We start from the raw sequence: 18,211 nt of genomic DNA, 5'->3' as shown, positions 1-18,211 counted from the left end.
CTAGCTGACGCCTTTCGAGGATAAATGATCCCCTTAGTCATGGACAATCCAGATCTGTTAGCAGGTTCCGGCCATTATCACATACGCAAACATGCCTGGGCCCAGGTGCAGCGGTGAAAACCATATTGCCATATCATCCAGGATGGCATCCCTCACCTCGGAGGCAGTGTGCTGTCTGTCCCCCAAGCTGATGAGCTTCAGCACAGCCTGCTGACATCTCCCAACGTCAGTGTTACAGCGTTTCCAGCTTGTAGCTGAGGTGGAGGTTGCAGCGCAGGAGTAGGCTTTCAGAGAAGCTTTCCCCAAAGTGTCAGAGACAGATATGGAGATGTCCAGGCTAGTGGTCTGGACTGCAGCACCGGCACTGTAAACAGTGGAAGAGGCTGTGTCAGCAATGCCGGGCGACGATTGTCCTGCGTTTGCTCTCTCCCACTGAGCCTACGGCTTGCCAGTATATGCAAAAGGTGGTTAGTACACGGAAAATCTTTGGCCTTGATGCCTCTAGAAATGCCTTTGCCTCTAGCCACCTTTTTTCCTGCTTAGCTCGCCTCCACATCTATACTGCTTTCCCTGCTATACATCACCCCTGTCCATGCCTCTGCCTGTTGCCACCTTTTTTGCTGCTTAGCCTGCCTCCGTATTTACATATCATTTGTGCAATTTTTTTTCCTCTCCTGTACCAGAACAAAGGATGAGATTTTTTTTAACTTATACTGGGGGTTGAGGATTGCAAAAATACATTATTTTTTGCTCTCCATGATGTGATCTATGCCTTTGTCTCTTGAAAAGCAATCTAACATAAAGTCAGCCATGTGTGCCAGTGTGTTACTTGGCATGACTTATAATGAGCTTCTAACCAGCACAGTTGGGGGAATCAGGGTGGATTGAGCCTCTAACCAGAAGAGTTTGGGGGCATTAGTGTGAATTGAACCTAGTAGGAGCAGAATTGTGCAACGCTGATGGTGGAGGAGTATGAGGATTAGGAAGAATTGTAGAGGGTGACCACACACATCAAACTTCATGTCAGGGTGCTTGACACTGCTGGACATGAAAATGATGGGTCTATCCAGTGGCTGTTCATTTTGATCAGCATCAGCCGGTCAGTACTGTCAGCTGACAGCTGGCTTTGCTTATCCGTGATGATGCCACCGGCTGCGCTGAAGACATTTTCCGATAGCACGCTGGCGTCAAGGCAGGAAAGGACCTCCAATGCATAGAGCGCAAGTTCCATCACAAATCCAACTTGGAGACCCACTAAATGTAGGGTGCAGAGGGATCGGAGAGGACAGGGTTGGGGTCGGCCAGGTACTCCCGCAACATGCACCTATACTTGTCCCTCCTGGTGACAGTAGGCCTCTCAGTGGCAGTAGTTTGGCCAGGGGGTGCCATTAACGTGTCCCAGACCTTGGTGAGTGTGCCCCTGGTGGGTGTGGACCGGATGGCAGTTGTTAGCCTGTTGGAGGAATTAGTCTGGCAACATGGGTGAGTTTTGCATGAGTGGCTAGTACACGGAAAATCTTTGGCCTTGCTGCCTCTGGACATGCCTCTGCCTCTAGCCACCATTTTTGCTGCTGCGCTTGCATCCACATATACACTGCTTTACCCCTAGAAATCACCCCAGTCCATGCCTCTGCCTGTAGCCACCTTTTTTCCTGCTTAGCTTGCCTCCACATCTACACTGCTTTCCCCGCTATACATCACCCCTATCCATTTAGGGTCATGGCCTTGTCGTCCACCAGCTCCTCTTCCAATTGCTCACTCTCCTCTTACTGAAAACCGCACATGACAACAGCATGCCCTGATGGCAACTGTGTCTCATCATCATCATCACTGAGGACGGAAAATGCTGGTTGCGGGTCCACAACCACAAAATTACCAGGTGATGGAGGATGCTCCAGTGTTTGGGCATAAGTACACACAAAGTCGTCTGGTAGCTCCTGGGATTCGGGAAGTGGTTCAACAGAGGGAGAGACAGTAAAAGGACCTGAAAAGAGATCCTGGGAGGGGGCAAGGGTGGGATGACTCTGTTGGGAAGATTGGGCATGTTGGGAGGAAGGAGGGGAAGACTCTTGAGTATGAACATGACTGCAGGTAGTGGCTGACTGACTGGTGGAAAAGCAGCTGGAAGCATTATCCGCTAGCCATTGTAACACCTGTTCCTGGTGCTCGGGCCTGGTCTGCGTTGTACCCTGCACCCTGCTTAACGCAGCTGTCATATCCAAGGATGTAATAGGGTCCGTGTGCTTGCCGCATGCTGCCTGCACGAATCATGCAGACAGGAAAGTAGATTGTGAACTACTTTCCTGTCCGCATGATCCCTGCGGAGATCTGGTGGCCAGCACACGGACCCTATTATAGTTTATGGGGTCTGTGTTCTTTCACTGTCATACCGCTTGCAGTTGCGTTTGGTATTCCATTCAGGGGGTCCCCATGCGGACTCCCCCGGACGGAATACCAACGCAGATGTGAATGAGGCTTTAGATAACTTGGTTACCCTCTTCTGCACTTGCCCATCTTATACATAGGTCAGTATAATTGCACAAAATATTCGATGTGTGAGCTAACTGGTGATTTATATTGAGACATAACTATGCTAACAAGACATTCAGTGAGAAATGTCAAATAATGATATGTGTTATATAAACTGATAAAGTAAGCTTGTTTATACCCCATGCTTCCAGTTCAGCTTTGATATTATAATGCACTAGAGTATATAATTCACTGCCTCTGGGCTGCACGACTTATCTGTGCCAATGAATCAGTCGGAGGACCATTATCATCTTTATCAGGAGCAGAGATTGCTATGCACGAAGAATTTATAGCAGTATTTTGCCTTGCTTGCACATTTCTATTTTTGATTCTCTATAGGAAAACATTGGTAAAGATTGTAAAGCTGATTTTTTTTCTCATATAAAGTTTAGATGTTTTTTACGGTAGATAAGAAGGGTATGAGCGTAATTTATATTACCTTTCAAATTCCATTTTAAAATAAGCTCGATGAATTCAACGGATTGTGAAATAATGTCTTGTAGCTGACATCTCTCCAGAACGCATTGTGTTATGAGGCTTTCCAGGTGATGGCTTACATAACACCCTTCTGTAATGACATGCAAGATATTTTACAACAATACCTCCAATGCTTTGCTCCAATGTAAAGAATGGGGTGAAAATTTCTTATTAAATAAAGGTTAATTGCTTCCTTGAATTTTTTTAAAGTTCGCCACAGGGGGGTTTTTGAGTTTTTTGCAGCCAGATCACGACTGCAAAATCACGGCCGCAAAATAACGCGGCATTTATGATCCATCCACGCCCCCATTGAAATCAATGGGAGCGTATACGGCCCGCAAAATCTTACACGGCGTATACGTGCCAGGTCACGTAGCACGTTACTCCGTGTGAATGGGCCCTTACTGGGAATTTTTAGTTTATCCCTAATTATTATTCTCAGGCTTTTTTCTCTTGGTAAAAGAATGAACCAGAAAAAAAACTGAAACAAAAATATTCCTTCCATAAAATGTCGGGAAATTTTACTGTCAAAACATTATTTTGACACTTCCAAAACGACAGTGTATGGATGATGTTATGAAGGTAAACAGAAATTACCATGGAAAAAAAATGATCCAGATTTAGTTTGCACTACATAACGTTCATCCCTCTTATACCCAAGTCATTAATCAGCCAGACTGGAGATGAGCAAATTCCTATAATTGTCTGCATACACCGAATGACTCCTGTCAACAACAAGGTTCTATTAATACTAACCTCTTTAGCAAACCCAGATGTAATTCTGAACTTTAAGGTCACAGAACCTTCATGACACCATACAATTGTTCTCTGAAAATGAAATAATTATTAAGGCTTGGGAAATTCCTATCTTATCTTCAAGTAGAGTTCACATTTTTCCATAATGCTTGGTGGTCCACTTCTTAAGTATAATGTACAGCTGCACACTGCTGGAAGGAATGCTTTAAATAAAACATACCAGGATAAATGGATTTATTTATTGAACGCAGTTGCGGGTTAATCTTCAGTGATTTATACATTTTTAGCCATTGCATTTGTTCAGTTTCAACTTCCAAGGCCCACTTGTGATTAAGTGTATATATATATTATACTGTGTAGTTATGAATTTGGTCAAGTTATGGTTTTTCATTCCTTGTCATAATGTAAAGTAACTCTAATTTGTATGGTAATTTCACATGTTCTTTCCCAGGAGGCACGTGGTCAGCTAAGCAGGATGTGAATTGAGTGCTGACAACCTCTATAAAATGGCATGAACCCTCTCCTTACTACCCGCCCGGTACTAGATCATCTCTGATGAAGGTCTAAACGACTGAAACGTTATATACACCTTGATCTAGAGTCCGCTTTATCCACATGTGCTTACTGACTTCATGATCATGGCATTATCACTGTTATCACCTGTTCTTGAATAAATTGCCACATATAATTGAATCATAGTGTGTGCAGCAGCATCTATTCTCAACTCCTTTTTTCAGTCTGGAAACAAGCCAAGTTAACTCTGTTTATTGTGAAGAATTGTGAAGTCAGACCCATGTATTTAATAATTTATGTTTTAGGGAACCCTAACCAGCTAGTGGTGCCAACAATCTGGGTGTGAAATATTAATAAACGTGCCAAATTATGTATCTGGGGAATGGAGTATAACAACAATTTTCCTCATATGTGTCAGCCACATAGCTCACCTTATAGTTATTGGTAAAAGTATTTATTTTCTCCTCTCCCATGTCACTGTTTCCTACCAACAGGAAATAACTGTAATAGGAGAAATAAAGCTAAAGTGGACGCTAGATGATAGCTCTCCAGTTATGTATGTTTGGGTGGAGGCAGTGGACGATTCCACAAAACCTGTAGGCACAAAATAATCTCTCATTGGGGTCTGATGAATCAGAATCAGAATATGTGACCCTTCCACCGGGCTAATCATAGGTGCAGCACTCTTGGGTGGAGAACACAACCCTGTGTAGAGTGTTTAGCCATCGAAAACATTCCTCTAAGGGGTCATTCACATGGAGTAAAGTGGCGCTGATTCTGCTATGATAACTCACAGCAGAATCAGCGCTGATAAAAAGACTCCCATTGACTTCAATGGGTTCTGTCTTACGCGCGGAACACATTGAAATCAATGGGAGGCTTTTTAACATATTGATTTCAATGTGTTCTATGCAGAGGACGGAACCCATTGAAGTCAATGGGAGTCTTTTTATCAGCGCCGATTCAGTTGCGAGTTATCGTGCTAGAATCAGCGCCACTTTACTCCGTGTGAATGACGCCTATGGGTCCATTCACAAGGAGGAAAATGGTGAGGAATTTGGTGTGGAATTTTAGTGCTAAAAAAAGTCAATGGGAGGCAATTTTTTCAGTGCTGAAATTCACCATTTTCCTTCGTGTGAATGGACCCTCAATGGGAGGCTTTTTTTCCACGCGGATTCTGTCGTGAATTTTGCGTCAGAATCCGTGCATGGAAAGCCTGTGTGAATGGACCCTAAGTTTTCAAGAAAATACAGAAATTGTACATCTGCTTTCCATAGAGTCTCACAATAGAAAGATCACAAATTGGAGTGTACTATACTTAAGTTCTTTTGATATAAGTTCATCAAAATCAGACTACTTCTTTGTAGAGAAAGATTAAAAACTAGTCTAAATAGTGGATTAGGAGGTAGTCTGTACAGTCTCAGGGATTGTTAACAGGACATTTATTACACTATGACTTACACTCATCATCAAAAAGTGAATCGTAAAATGAGTCCAACACCAAAAGCATTTCTAAATGACATATATGATATTATAGGGGTGGTTAGTGACAAAGAGAACATGCACTTTTGTTTCAAAGTGCAAACTTCATTTGAAAAAATCATTTAAAGGGGCTCTATCAGCAAAATTATGCTGTATATATATGCCCCATATATGCCTGAATATTCAGGCACCGATAATATTATTTTAACCGAACCCCCCCCCCCCTCCCCGTTTTAAAATAATACACTAAAAACAATTATTCAAATGATACTTACCGTGCACGGTGGGCGATCCTGCACTGTCCGACGTCATCTTGCTGTCACGCCTTCCTCTTCTTTCTTCTTCCAGCGATGTCCTTCTGTCCTCGCTCTTCCATGCCTTGATCTTCTTTTCTTCCGGAATGAAGAAGTTTGCGAGCGTACTGCACATGTGCAGTACGCTCACATAGTTCTAAGGGGTACTTAGAGCTACAACAAAAATGGCGCCGGCGCGTTTGCAGTAGCACTCTGGAGGGAGCAATACTGCACATGTGCGGGATTTGAACACAACCTGCCGGAAGAACAGAAGATTAAGGCATGGAAGAGCCAGGACAGGAGGGCGTCGCTGGAAGAAGAAAGAAGAGGAAGGCGTGACAGCAGATGACGTTGGACAGTGCACGACCGCCCACTAGAGATGAGCGAACACTAAAATGTTCGAGGTTCGAAATTCGAATCGAACAGCCGCTCACTGTTCGTGTGTTCGAACGGGTTTCGAACCCCATTATAGTCTATGGGGAACATATACTCGTTAAGGGGGAAACCCAAATCCGTGTCTGGAGGGTCACCAAGTCCACTATGACACCACAGGAAATGATACCAACACCCTGGAATGACACTGGGACAGCAGGGGAAGCATGTCTGGGGGCATCTAACACACCAAAGACCCTCTATTACCCCAACATCACAGCCTAACAACTACACACTTTACACACTCAATACCACCTCTCTGACAGTAGGAAAACACCTTGAAACATGTGTATTTGGCACTTGCAGTGAGGAGAGCTTGTCACCAGCAGTGAATTTGGCCCTTGTAGTAAGTTGAGGTTGGCACCAACATTTGTTTTGAAAATCAGGGTGGATTGAGCCTCTAACCAGCAGAGTTTGGGCAAATTCATGGTGGAGGGAGCCTCTAAAAACCCCAGTTTGGACCAATTCATGGTGGAGGGAGCCTCTAAAAAACCCAGTTTGGACCAATTCATGGTGGAGGGAGCCTCTAAACAGCCCAGTTTGGACCAATTCATGGTGGAGGGAGCCTCTAAACAGCCCAGTTTGGGCAAATTCATGGTGGAGGGAGCCTCTAACCAGCCCAGTTTGGGCAAATTCATGGTGGAGGGAGCCTCTAAAAACCCCCGTTTGGACCAATTCATGGTGGAGCGAGCCTCTAAACAGCCCAGTTTGGGCAAATTCATGGTGGAGGGAGCCTCTAACCAGCCCAGTTTGGACCAATTCATGGTGGAGGGAGCCTCTAAAAACCCCAGTTTGGACCAATTCATGGTGGAGGGAGCCTCTAAAAACCCCAGTTTGGACCAATTCATGGTGGAGGGAGCCTCTAAAAACCCCAGTTTGGACCAATTCATGCTGGAGGGAGCCTCTAAACAGCCCAGTTTGGGCAAATTCATGGTGGAGGGAGCCTCTAAAAACCCCAGTTTGGACCAATTCATGGTGGAGGGAGCCTCTAAAAACCCCAATTTGGACCAATTCATGGTGGAGGGAGCCTCTAAACAGCCCAGTTTGGGCAAATTCATGGTGGAGGGAGCCTCTAAAAACCCCAGTTTGGACCAATTCATGGTGGAGGGAGCCTCTAAAAACCCCAGTTTGGACCAATTCATGGTGGAGGGAGCCTCTAAAAAACCCAGTTTGGACCAATTCATGGTGGAGGGAGCCTCTAAACAGCCCAGTTTGGGCAAATCCATGGTGGAGGGAGCCTCTAAAAACCCCAGTTTGGACCAATTCATGGTGGAGGGAGCCTCTAAAAACCCCAGTTTGGACCAATTCATGGTGGAGGGAGCCTCTAAAAACCCCAGTTTGGACCAATTCATGGTGGGGGGAGCCTCTAAAAAACCCAGTTTGGACCAATTCATGGTGGAGGGAGCCTCTAACCAGCCCAGTTTTGACCAATTCATGGTGGAGGGAGCCTCTAAAAACCCCAGTTTGGACCAATTCATGGTGGAGGGAGCCTCTAAACAGCCCAGTTTGGACCAATTCATGGTGGAGGGAGCCTCTAAAAACCCCAATTTGGACCAATTCATGGTGGAGGGAGCCTCTAACCAGCCCAGTTTGGACCAATTCATGGTGGAGGGAGCCTCTAACCAGCCCAGTTTGGGCAAATTCATGGTGGAGGGAGCCTCTAAAAACCCCAATTTGGACCAATTCATGGTGGAGGGAGCCTCTAAACAGCCCAGTTTGGGCAAATTCATGGTGGAGGGAGCCTCTAAAAACCCCAGTTTGGACCAATTCATGGTGGAGGGAGCCTCTAAAAAACCCAGTTTGGACCAATTCATGGTGGAGGGAGCCTCTAACCAGCCCAGTTTGGACCAATTCATGGTGGAGGGAGCCTCTAAAAACCCCAGTTTGGACCAATTCATGGTGGAGGGAGCCTCTAACCAGCCCAGTTTGGACCAATTCATGGTGGAGGGAACCTCTAAAAACCCCAATTTGGACCAATTCATGGTGGAGGGAACCTCTAACCAGCCCAGTTTGGACCAATTCATGGTGGAGGGAGCCTCTAACCAGCCCAGTTTGGGCAAATTCATGGTGGAGGGAGCCTCTAAAAACCCCAATTTGGACCAATTCATGGTGGAGGGAGCCTCTAAACAGCCCAGTTTGGACCAATTCATGGTGGAGGGAGCCTCTAAACAGCCCAGTTTGGGCAAATTCATGGTGGAGGGAGCCTCTAACCAGCCCAGTTTGGGCAAATTCATGGTGGAGGGAGCCTCTAAAAACCCCCGTTTGGACCAATTCATGGTGGAGGGAGCCTCTAAACAGCCCAGTTTGGGCAAATTCATGGTGGAGGGAGCCTCTAACCAGCCCAGTTTGGACCAATTCATGGTGGAGGGAGACTCTAAAAACCCCAGTTTGGACCAATTCATGGTGGAGGGAGCCTCTAAAAACCCCAGTTTGGACCAATTCATGGTGGAGGGAGCCTCTAAAAACCCCAGTTTGGACCAATTCATGCTGGAGGGAGCCTCTAAACAGCCCAGTTTGGGCAAATTCATGGTGGAGGGAGCCTCTAAAAACCCCAGTTTGGACCAATTCATGGTGGAGGGAGCCTCTAAAAACCCCAATTTGGACCAATTCATGGTGGAGGGAGCCTCTAAACAGCCCAGTTTGGGCAAATTCATGGTGGAGGGAGCCTCTAAAAACCCCAGCTTGGACCAATTCATGGTGGAGGGAGCCTCTAAAAACCCCAGTTTGGACCAATTCATGGTGGAGGGAGCCTCTAAAAAACCCAGTTTGGACCAATTCATGGTGGAGGGAGCCTCTAAACAGCCCAGTTTGGGCAAATTCATGGTGGAGGGAGCCTCTAAAAACCCCAGTTTGGACCAATTCATGGTGGAGGGAGCCTCTAAAAACCCCAGTTTGGACCAATTCATGGTGGAGGGAGCCTCTAAAAACCCCAGTTTGGACCAATTCATGGTGGAGGGAGCCTCTAAAAAACCCAGTTTGGACCAATTCATGGTGGAGGGAGCCTCTAACCAGCCCAGTTTGGACCAATTCATGGTGGAGGGAGCCTCTAAAAACCCCAGTTTGGACCAATTCATGGTGGAGGGAGCCTCTAAACAGCCCAGTTTGGACCAATTCATGGTGGAGGGAGCCTCTAAAAACCCCAATTTGGACCAATTCATGGTGGAGGGAGCCTCTAACCAGCCCAGTTTGGACCAATTCATGGTGGAGGGAGCCTCTAACCAGCCCAGTTTGGGCAAATTCATGGTGGAGGGAGCCTCTAAAAACCCCAATTTGGACCAATTCATGGTGGAGGGAGCCTCTAAACAGCCCAGTTTGGGCAAATTCATGGTGGAGGGAGCCTCTAACCAGCCCAGTTTGGGCAAATTCATGGTGGAGGGAGCCTCTAAAAACCCCCGTTTGGACCAATTCATGGTGGAGGGAGCCTCTAAACAGCCCAGTTTGGGCAAATTCATGGTGGAGGGAGCCTCTAACCAGCCCAGTTTGGACCAATTCATGGTGGAGGGAGCCTCTAAAAACCCCAGTTTGGACCAATTCATGGTGGAGGGAGCCTCTAAAAACCCCAGTTTGGACCAATTCATGGTGGAGGGAGCCTCTAAAACCCCCAGTTTGGACCAATTCATGCTGGAGGGAGCCTCTAAGCAGCCCAGTTTGGGCAAATTCATGGTGGAGGGAGCCTCTAAAAACCCCAGTTTGGACCAATTCATGGTGGAGGGAGCCTCTAAACAGCCCAGTTTGGACCAATTCATGGTGGAGGGAGCCTCTAAAAACCCCAATTTGGACCAATTCATGGTGGAGGGAGCCTCTAACCAGCCCAGTTTGGACCAATTCATGGTGGAGGGAGCCTCTAACCAGCCCAGTTTGGGCAAATTCATGGTGGAGGGAGCCTCTAAAAACCCCAATTTGGACCAATTCATGGTGGAGGGAGCCTCTAAACAGCCCAGTTTGGGCAAATTCATGGTGGAGGGAGCCTCTAACCAGCCCAGTTTGGGCAAATTCATGGTGGAGGGAGCCTCTAAAAACCCCCGTTTGGACCAATTCATGGTGGAGGGAGCCTCTAAACAGCCCAGTTTGGGCAAATTCATGGTGGAGGGAGCCTCTAACCAGCCCAGTTTGGACCAATTCATGGTGGAGGGAGCCTCTAAAAACCCCAGTTTGGACCAATTCATGGTGGAGGGAGCCTCTAAAAACCCCAGTTTGGACCTTTTCATGGTGGAGGGAGCCTCTAAAAACCCCAGTTTGGACCAATTCATGCTGGAGGGAGCCTCTAAACAGCCCAGTTTGGGCAAATTCATGGTGGAGGGAGCCTCTAAAAACCCCAGTTTGGACCAATTCATGGTGGAGGGAGCCTCTAAAAACCCCAATTTGGACCAATTCATGGTGGAGGGAGCCTCTAAACAGCCCAGTTTGGGCAAATTCATGGTGGAGGGAGCCTCTAAAAACCCCAGCTTGGACCAATTCATGGTGGAGGGAGCCTCTAAAAACCCCAGTTTGGACCAATTCATGGTGGAGGGAGCCTCTAAAAAACCCAGTTTGGACCAATTCATGGTGGAGGGAGCCTCTAAACAGCCCAGTTTGGGCAAATTCATGGTGGAGGGAGCCTCTAAAAACCCCAGTTTGGACCAATTCATGGTGGAGGGAGCCTCTAAAAACCCCAGTTTGGACCTTTTCATGGTGGAGGGAGCCTCTAAAAACCCCAGTTTGGACCAATTCATGCTGGAGGGAGCCTCTAAACAGCCCAGTTTGGGCAAATTCATGGTGGAGGGAGCCTCTAAAAACCCCAGTTTGGACCAATTCATGGTGGAGGGAGCCTCTAAAAACCCCAATTTGGACCAATTCATGGTGGAGGGAGCCTCTAAACAGCCCAGTTTGGGCAAATTCATGGTGGAGGGAGCCTCTAAAAACCCCAGCTTGGACCAATTCATGGTGGAGGGAGCCTCTAAAAACCCCAGTTTGGACCAATTCATGGTGGAGGGAGCCTCTAAAAAACCCAGTTTGGACCAATTCATGGTGGAGGGAGCCTCTAAACAGCCCAGTTTGGGCAAATTCATGGTGGAGGGAGCCTCTAAAAACCCCAGTTTGGACCAATTCATGGTGGAGGGAGCCTCTAAAAACCCCAGTTTGGACCAATTCATGGTGGAGGGAGCCTCTAAAAACCCCAGTTTGGACCAATTCATGGTGGAGGGAGCCTCTAAAAAACCCAGTTTGGACCAATTCATGGTGGAGGGAGCCTCTAACCAGCCCAGTTTGGACCAATTCATGGTGGAGGGAGCCTCTAAAAACCCCAGTTTGGACCAATTCATGGTGGAGGGAGCCTCTAAAAACCCCAATTTGGACCAATTCATGGTGGAGGGAGCCTCTAACCAGCCCAGTTTGGACCAATTCATGGTGGAGGGAGCCTCTAACCAGCCCAGTTTGGGCAAATTCATGGTGGAGGGAGCCTCTAAAAACCCCAATTTGGACCAATTCATGGTGGAGGGAGCCTCTAAAAACCCCAGTTTGGACCAATTCATGGTGGAGGGAGCCTCTAAAAACCCCAGTTTGGACCAATTCATGGTGGAGGGAGCCTCTAAAAAACCCAGTTTGGACCAATTCATGGTGGAGGGAGCCTCTAACCAGCCCAGTTTGGACCAATTCATGGTGGAGGGAGCCTCTAAACAGCCCAGTTTGGACCAATTCATGGTGGAGGGAGCCTCTAAAAACCCCAATTTGGACCAATTCATGGTGGAGGGAGCCTCTAAAAACCCCAGTTTGGACCAATTCATGGTGGAGGGAGCCTCTAAACAGCCCAGTTTGGGCAAATTCATGGTGGAGGGAGCCTCTAAAAACCCCAGTTTGGACCAATTCATGGTGGAGGGAGCCTCTAAAAACCCCAGTTTGGACCAATTCATGGTGGAGGGAGCCTCTAAAAACCCCAGTTTGGACCAATTCATGGTGGAGGGAGCCTCTAAAAAACCCAGTTTGGACCAATTCATGGTGGAGGGAGCCTCTAACCAGCCCAGTTTGGACCAATTCATGGTGGAGGGAGCCTCTAAACAGCCCAGTTTGGACCAATTCATGGTGGAGGGAGCCTCTAAAAACCCCAATTTGGACCAATTCATGGTGGAGGGAGCCTCTAACCAGCCCAGTTTGGACCAATTCATGGTGGAGGGAGCCTCTAAAAACCCCAATTTGGACCAATTCATGGTGGAGGGAGCCTCTAAACAGCCCAGTTTGGGCAAATTCATGGTGGAGGGAGCCTCTAAAAACCCCAGCTTGGACCAATTCATGGTGGAGGGAGCCTCTAAAAACCCCAGTTTGGACCAATTCATGGTGGAGGGAGCCTCTAAAAAACCCAGTTTGGACCAATTCATGGTGGAGGGAGCCTCTAAACAGCCCAGTTTGGGCAAATTCATGGTGGAGGGAGCCTCTAAAAACCCCAGTTTGGACCAATTCATGGTGGAGGGAGCCTCTAAAAACCCCAGTTTGGACCAATTCATGGTGGAGGGAGCCTCTAAAAACCCCAGTTTGGACCAATTCATGGTGGAGGGAGCCTCTAAAAAACCCAGTTTGGACCAATTCATGGTGGAGGGAGCCTCTAACCAGCCCAGTTTGGACCAATTCATGGTGGAGGGAGCCTCTAAACAGCCCAGTTTGGACCAATTCATGGTGGAGGGAGCCTCTAAAAACCCCAATTTGGACCAATTCATGGTGGAGGGAGCCTCTAACCAGCCCAGTTTGGACCAATTCATGGTGGAGGGAGCCTCTAACCAGCCCAGTTTGGGCAAATTCATGGTGGAGGGAGCCTCTAAAAACCCCAATTTGGACCAATTCATGGTGGAGGGAGCCTCTAAACAGCCCAGTTTGGGCAAATTCATGGTGGAGGGAGCCTCTAACCAGCCCAGTTTGGGCAAATTCATGGTGGAGGGAGCCTCTAAAAACCCCAATTTGGACCAACTCATGGTGGAGGGAGCCTCTAAACAGCCCAGTTTGGGCAAATTCATGGTGGAGGGAGCCTCTAAAACCCCAGTTTGGACCAATTCATGGTGGAGGGAGCCTCTAAAAAACCCAGTTTGGACCAATTCATGGTGGAGGGAGCCTCTAACCAGCCCAGTTTGGACCAATTCATGGTGGAGGGAGCCTCTAAAAACCCCAGTTTGGACCAATTCATGGTGGAGGGAGCCTCTAAACAGCCCAGTTTGGACCAATTCATGGTGGAGGGAGCCTCTAAACAGCCCAGTTTGGGCAAATTCATGGTGGAGGGAGCCTCTAACCAGCCCAGTTTGGACCAATTCATGGTGGAGGGAGCCTCTAAAAACCCCAGTTTGGACCAATTCATGGTGGAGGGAGCCTCTAAAAACCCCAGTTTGGACCAATTCATGGTGGAGGGAGCCTCTAAAAACCCCAGTTTGGACCAATTCATGCTGGAGGGAGCCTCTAAACAGCCCAGTTTGGACCAATTCATGGTGGAGGGAGCCTCTAAAAACCCCAGTTTGGACCAATTCATGGTGGAGGGAGCCTCTAAAAACCCCAGTTTGGACCAATTCATGGTGGAGGGAGCCACTAAAAACCCCAGTTTGGACCAATTCATGGTGGAGGGAGCCTCTAAAAAACCCAGTTTGGACCAATTCATGGTGGAGGGAGCCTCTAACCAGCCCAGTTTGGACCAATTCATGGTGGAGGGAGCCTCTAAACAGCCCAGTTTGGGCAAATTCATGGTGGAGGGAGCCTCTAACCAGCCCAGTTTGGACCAATTCATGGTGGAGGGAGCCTCTAAAAACCCCAGTTTGGACCAATTCATGGTGGAGGGAGCCTCTAAAAACCCCAGTTTGGACCAATTCATGGTGGAGGGAGCCTCTAAAAACCCCAGTTTGGACCAATTCATGCTGGAGGGAGCCTCTAAACAGCCCAGTTTGGGCAAATTCATGGTGGAGGTAGCCTCTAAAAACCCCAGTTTGGACCAATTCATGGTGGAGGGAGCCTCTAAAAACCCCAATTTGGACCAATTCATGGTGGAGCGAGCCTCTAAACAGCCCAGTTTGGGCAAATTCATGGTGGAGGGAGCCTCTAACCAGCCCAGTTTGGACCAATTCATGGTGGAGGGAGCCTCTAAAAACCCCAGTTTGGACCAATTCATGGTGGAGGGAGCCTCTAAAAACCCCAGTTTGGACCAATTCATGGTGGAGGGAGCCTCTAAAAACCCCAGTTTGGACCAATTCATGCTGGAGGGAGCCTCTAAACAGCCCAGTTTGGGCAAATTCATGGTGGAGGGAGCCTCTAAAAACCCCAGTTTGGACCAATTCATGGTGGAGGGAGCCTCTAAAAACCCCAATTTGGACCAATTCATGGTGGAGGGAGCCTCTAAACAGCCCAGTTTGGGCAAATTCATGGTGGAGGGAGCCTCTAAAAACCCCAGTTTGGACCAATTCATGGTGGAGGGAGCCTCTAAAAACCCCAGTTTGGACCAATTCATGGTGGAGGGAGCCTCTAAAAAACCCAGTTTGGACCAATTCATGGTGGAGGGAGCCTCTAAACAGCCCAGTTTGGGCAAATCCATGGTGGAGGGAGCCTCTAAAAACCCCAGTTTGGACCAATTCATGGTGGAGGGAGCCTCTAAAAACCCCAGTTTGGACCAATTCATGGTGGAGGGAGCCTCTAAAAACCCCAGTTTGGACCAATTCATGGTGGGGGGAGCCTCTAAAAAACCCAGTTTGGACCAATTCATGGTGGAGGGAGCCTCTAACCAGCCCAGTTTTGACCAATTCATGGTGGAGGGAGCCTCTAAAAACCCCAGTTTGGACCAATTCATGGTGGAGGGAGCCTCTAAACAGCCCAGTTTGGACCAATTCATGGTGGAGGGAGCCTCTAAAAACCCCAATTTGGACCAATTCATGGTGGAGGGAGCCTCTAACCAGCCCAGTTTGGACCAATTCATGGTGGAGGGAGCCTCTAACCAGCCCAGTTTGGGCAAATTCATGGTGGAGGGAGCCTCTAAAAACCCCAATTTGGACCAATTCATGGTGGAGGGAGCCTCTAAACAGCCCAGTTTGGGCAAATTCATGGTGGAGGGAGCCTCTAAAAACCCCAGTTTGGACCAATTCATGGTGGAGGGAGCCTCTAAAAAACCCAGTTTGGACCAATTCATGGTGGAGGGAGCCTCTAACCAGCCCAGTTTGGACCAATTCATGGTGGAGGGAGCCTCTAAAAACCCCAGTTTGGACCAATTCATGGTGGAGGGAGCCTCTAACCAGCCCAGTTTGGACCAATTCATGGTGGAGGGAACCTCTAAAAACCCCAATTTGGACCAATTCATGGTGGAGGGAACCTCTAACCAGCCCAGTTTGGACCAATTCATGGTGGAGGGAGCCTCTAACCAGCCCAGTTTGGGCAAATTCATGGTGGAGGGAGCCTCTAAAAACCCCAATTTGGACCAATTCATGGTGGAGGGAGCCTCTAAACAGCCCAGTTTGGACCAATTCATGGTGGAGGGAGCCTCTAAACAGCCCAGTTTGGGCAAATTCATGGTGGAGGGAGCCTCTAACCAGCCCAGTTTGGGCAAATTCATGGTGGAGGGAGCCTCTAAAAACCCCCGTTTGGACCAATTCATGGTGGAGGGAGCCTCTAAACAGCCCAGTTTGGGCAAATTCATGGTGGAGGGAGCCTCTAACCAGCCCAGTTTGGACCAATTCATGGTGGAGGGAGACTCTAAAAACCCCAGTTTGGACCAATTCATGGTGGAGGGAGCCTCTAAAAACCCCAGTTTGGACCAATTCATGGTGGAGGGAGCCTCTAAAAACCCCAGTTTGGACCAATTCATGCTGGAGGGAGCCTCTAAACAGCCCAGTTTGGGCAAATTCATGGTGGAGGGAGCCTCTAAAAACCCCAGTTTGGACCAATTCATGGTGGAGGGAGCCTCTAAAAACCCCAATTTGGACCAATTCATGGTGGAGGGAGCCTCTAAACAGCCCAGTTTGGGCAAATTCATGGTGGAGGGAGCCTCTAAAAACCCCAGCTTGGACCAATTCATGGTGGAGGGAGCCTCTAAAAACCCCAGTTTGGACCAATTCATGGTGGAGGGAGCCTCTAAAAAACCCAGTTTGGACCAATTCATGGTGGAGGGAGCCTCTAAACAGCCCAGTTTGGGCAAATTCATGGTGGAGGGAGCCTCTAAAAACCCCAGTTTGGACCAATTCATGGTGGAGGGAGCCTCTAAAAACCCCAGTTTGGACCAATTCATGGTGGAGGGAGCCTCTAAAAACCCCAGTTTGGACCAATTCATGGTGGAGGGAGCCTCTAAAAAACCCAGTTTGGACCAATTCATGGTGGAGGGAGCCTCTAACCAGCCCAGTTTGGACCAATTCATGGTGGAGGGAGCCTCTAAAAACCCCAGTTTGGACCAATTCATGGTGGAGGGAGCCTCTAAACAGCCCAGTTTGGACCAATTCATGGTGGAGGGAGCCTCTAAAAACCCCAATTTGGACCAATTCATGGTGGAGGGAGCCTCTAACCAGCCCAGTTTGGACCAATTCATGGTGGAGGGAGCCTCTAACCAGCCCAGTTTGGGCAAATTCATGGTGGAGGGAGCCTCTAAAAACCCCAATTTGGACCAATTCATGGTGGAGGGAGCCTCTAAACAGCCCAGTTTGGGCAAATTCATGGTGGAGGGAGCCTCTAACCAGCCCAGTTTGGGCAAATTCATGGTGGAGGGAGCCTCTAAAAACCCCCGTTTGGACCAATTCATGGTGGAGGGAGCCTCTAAACAGCCCAGTTTGGGCAAATTCATGGTGGAGGGAGCCTCTAACCAGCCCAGTTTGGACCAATTCATGGTGGAGGGAGCCTCTAAAAACCCCAGTTTGGACCAATTCATGGTGGAGGGAGCCTCTAAAAACCCCAGTTTGGACCAATTCATGGTGGAGGGAGCCTCTAAAACCCCCAGTTTGGACCAATTCATGCTGGAGGGAGCCTCTAAGCAGCCCAGTTTGGGCAAATTCATGGTGGAGGGAACCTCTAAAAACCCCAGTTTGGACCAATTCATGGTGGAGGGAGCCTCTAAACAGCCCAGTTTGGACCAATTCATGGTGGAGGGAGCCTCTAAAAACCCCAATTTGGACCAATTCATGGTGGAGGGAGCCTCTAACCAGCCCAGTTTGGACCAATTCATGGTGGAAGGAGCCTCTAACCAGCCCAGTTTGGGCAAATTCATGGTGGAGGGAGCCTCTAAAAACCCCAATTTGGACCAATTCATGGTGGAGGGAGCCTCTAAACAGCCCAGTTTGGGCAAATTCATGGTGGAGGGAGCCTCTAACCAGCCCAGTTTGGGCAAATTCATGGTGGAGGGAGCCTCTAAAAACCCCCGTTTGGACCAATTCATGGTGGAGGGAGCCTCTAAACAGCCCAGTTTGGGCAAATTCATGGTGGAGGGAGCCTCTAACCAGCCCAGTTTGGACCAATTCATGGTGGAGGGAGCCTCTAAAAACCCCAGTTTGGACCAATTCATGGTGGAGGGAGCCTCTAAAAACCCCAGTTTGGACCTTTTCATGGTGGAGGGAGCCTCTAAAAACCCCAGTTTGGACCAATTCATGCTGGAGGGAGCCTCTAAACAGCCCAGTTTGGGCAAATTCATGGTGGAGGGAGCCTCTAAAAACCCCAGTTTGGACCAATTCATGGTGGAGGGAGCCTCTAAAAACCCCAATTTGGACCAATTCATGGTGGAGGGAGCCTCTAAACAGCCCAGTTTGGGCAAATTCATGGTG

This window comes from Leptodactylus fuscus, chromosome 4 (assembly GCF_031893055.1).
Source record: "Leptodactylus fuscus isolate aLepFus1 chromosome 4, aLepFus1.hap2, whole genome shotgun sequence".
Lineage (NCBI taxonomy): Eukaryota > Metazoa > Chordata > Amphibia > Anura > Leptodactylidae > Leptodactylus > Leptodactylus fuscus.
This window is presented reverse-complemented; position numbering follows the sequence as displayed.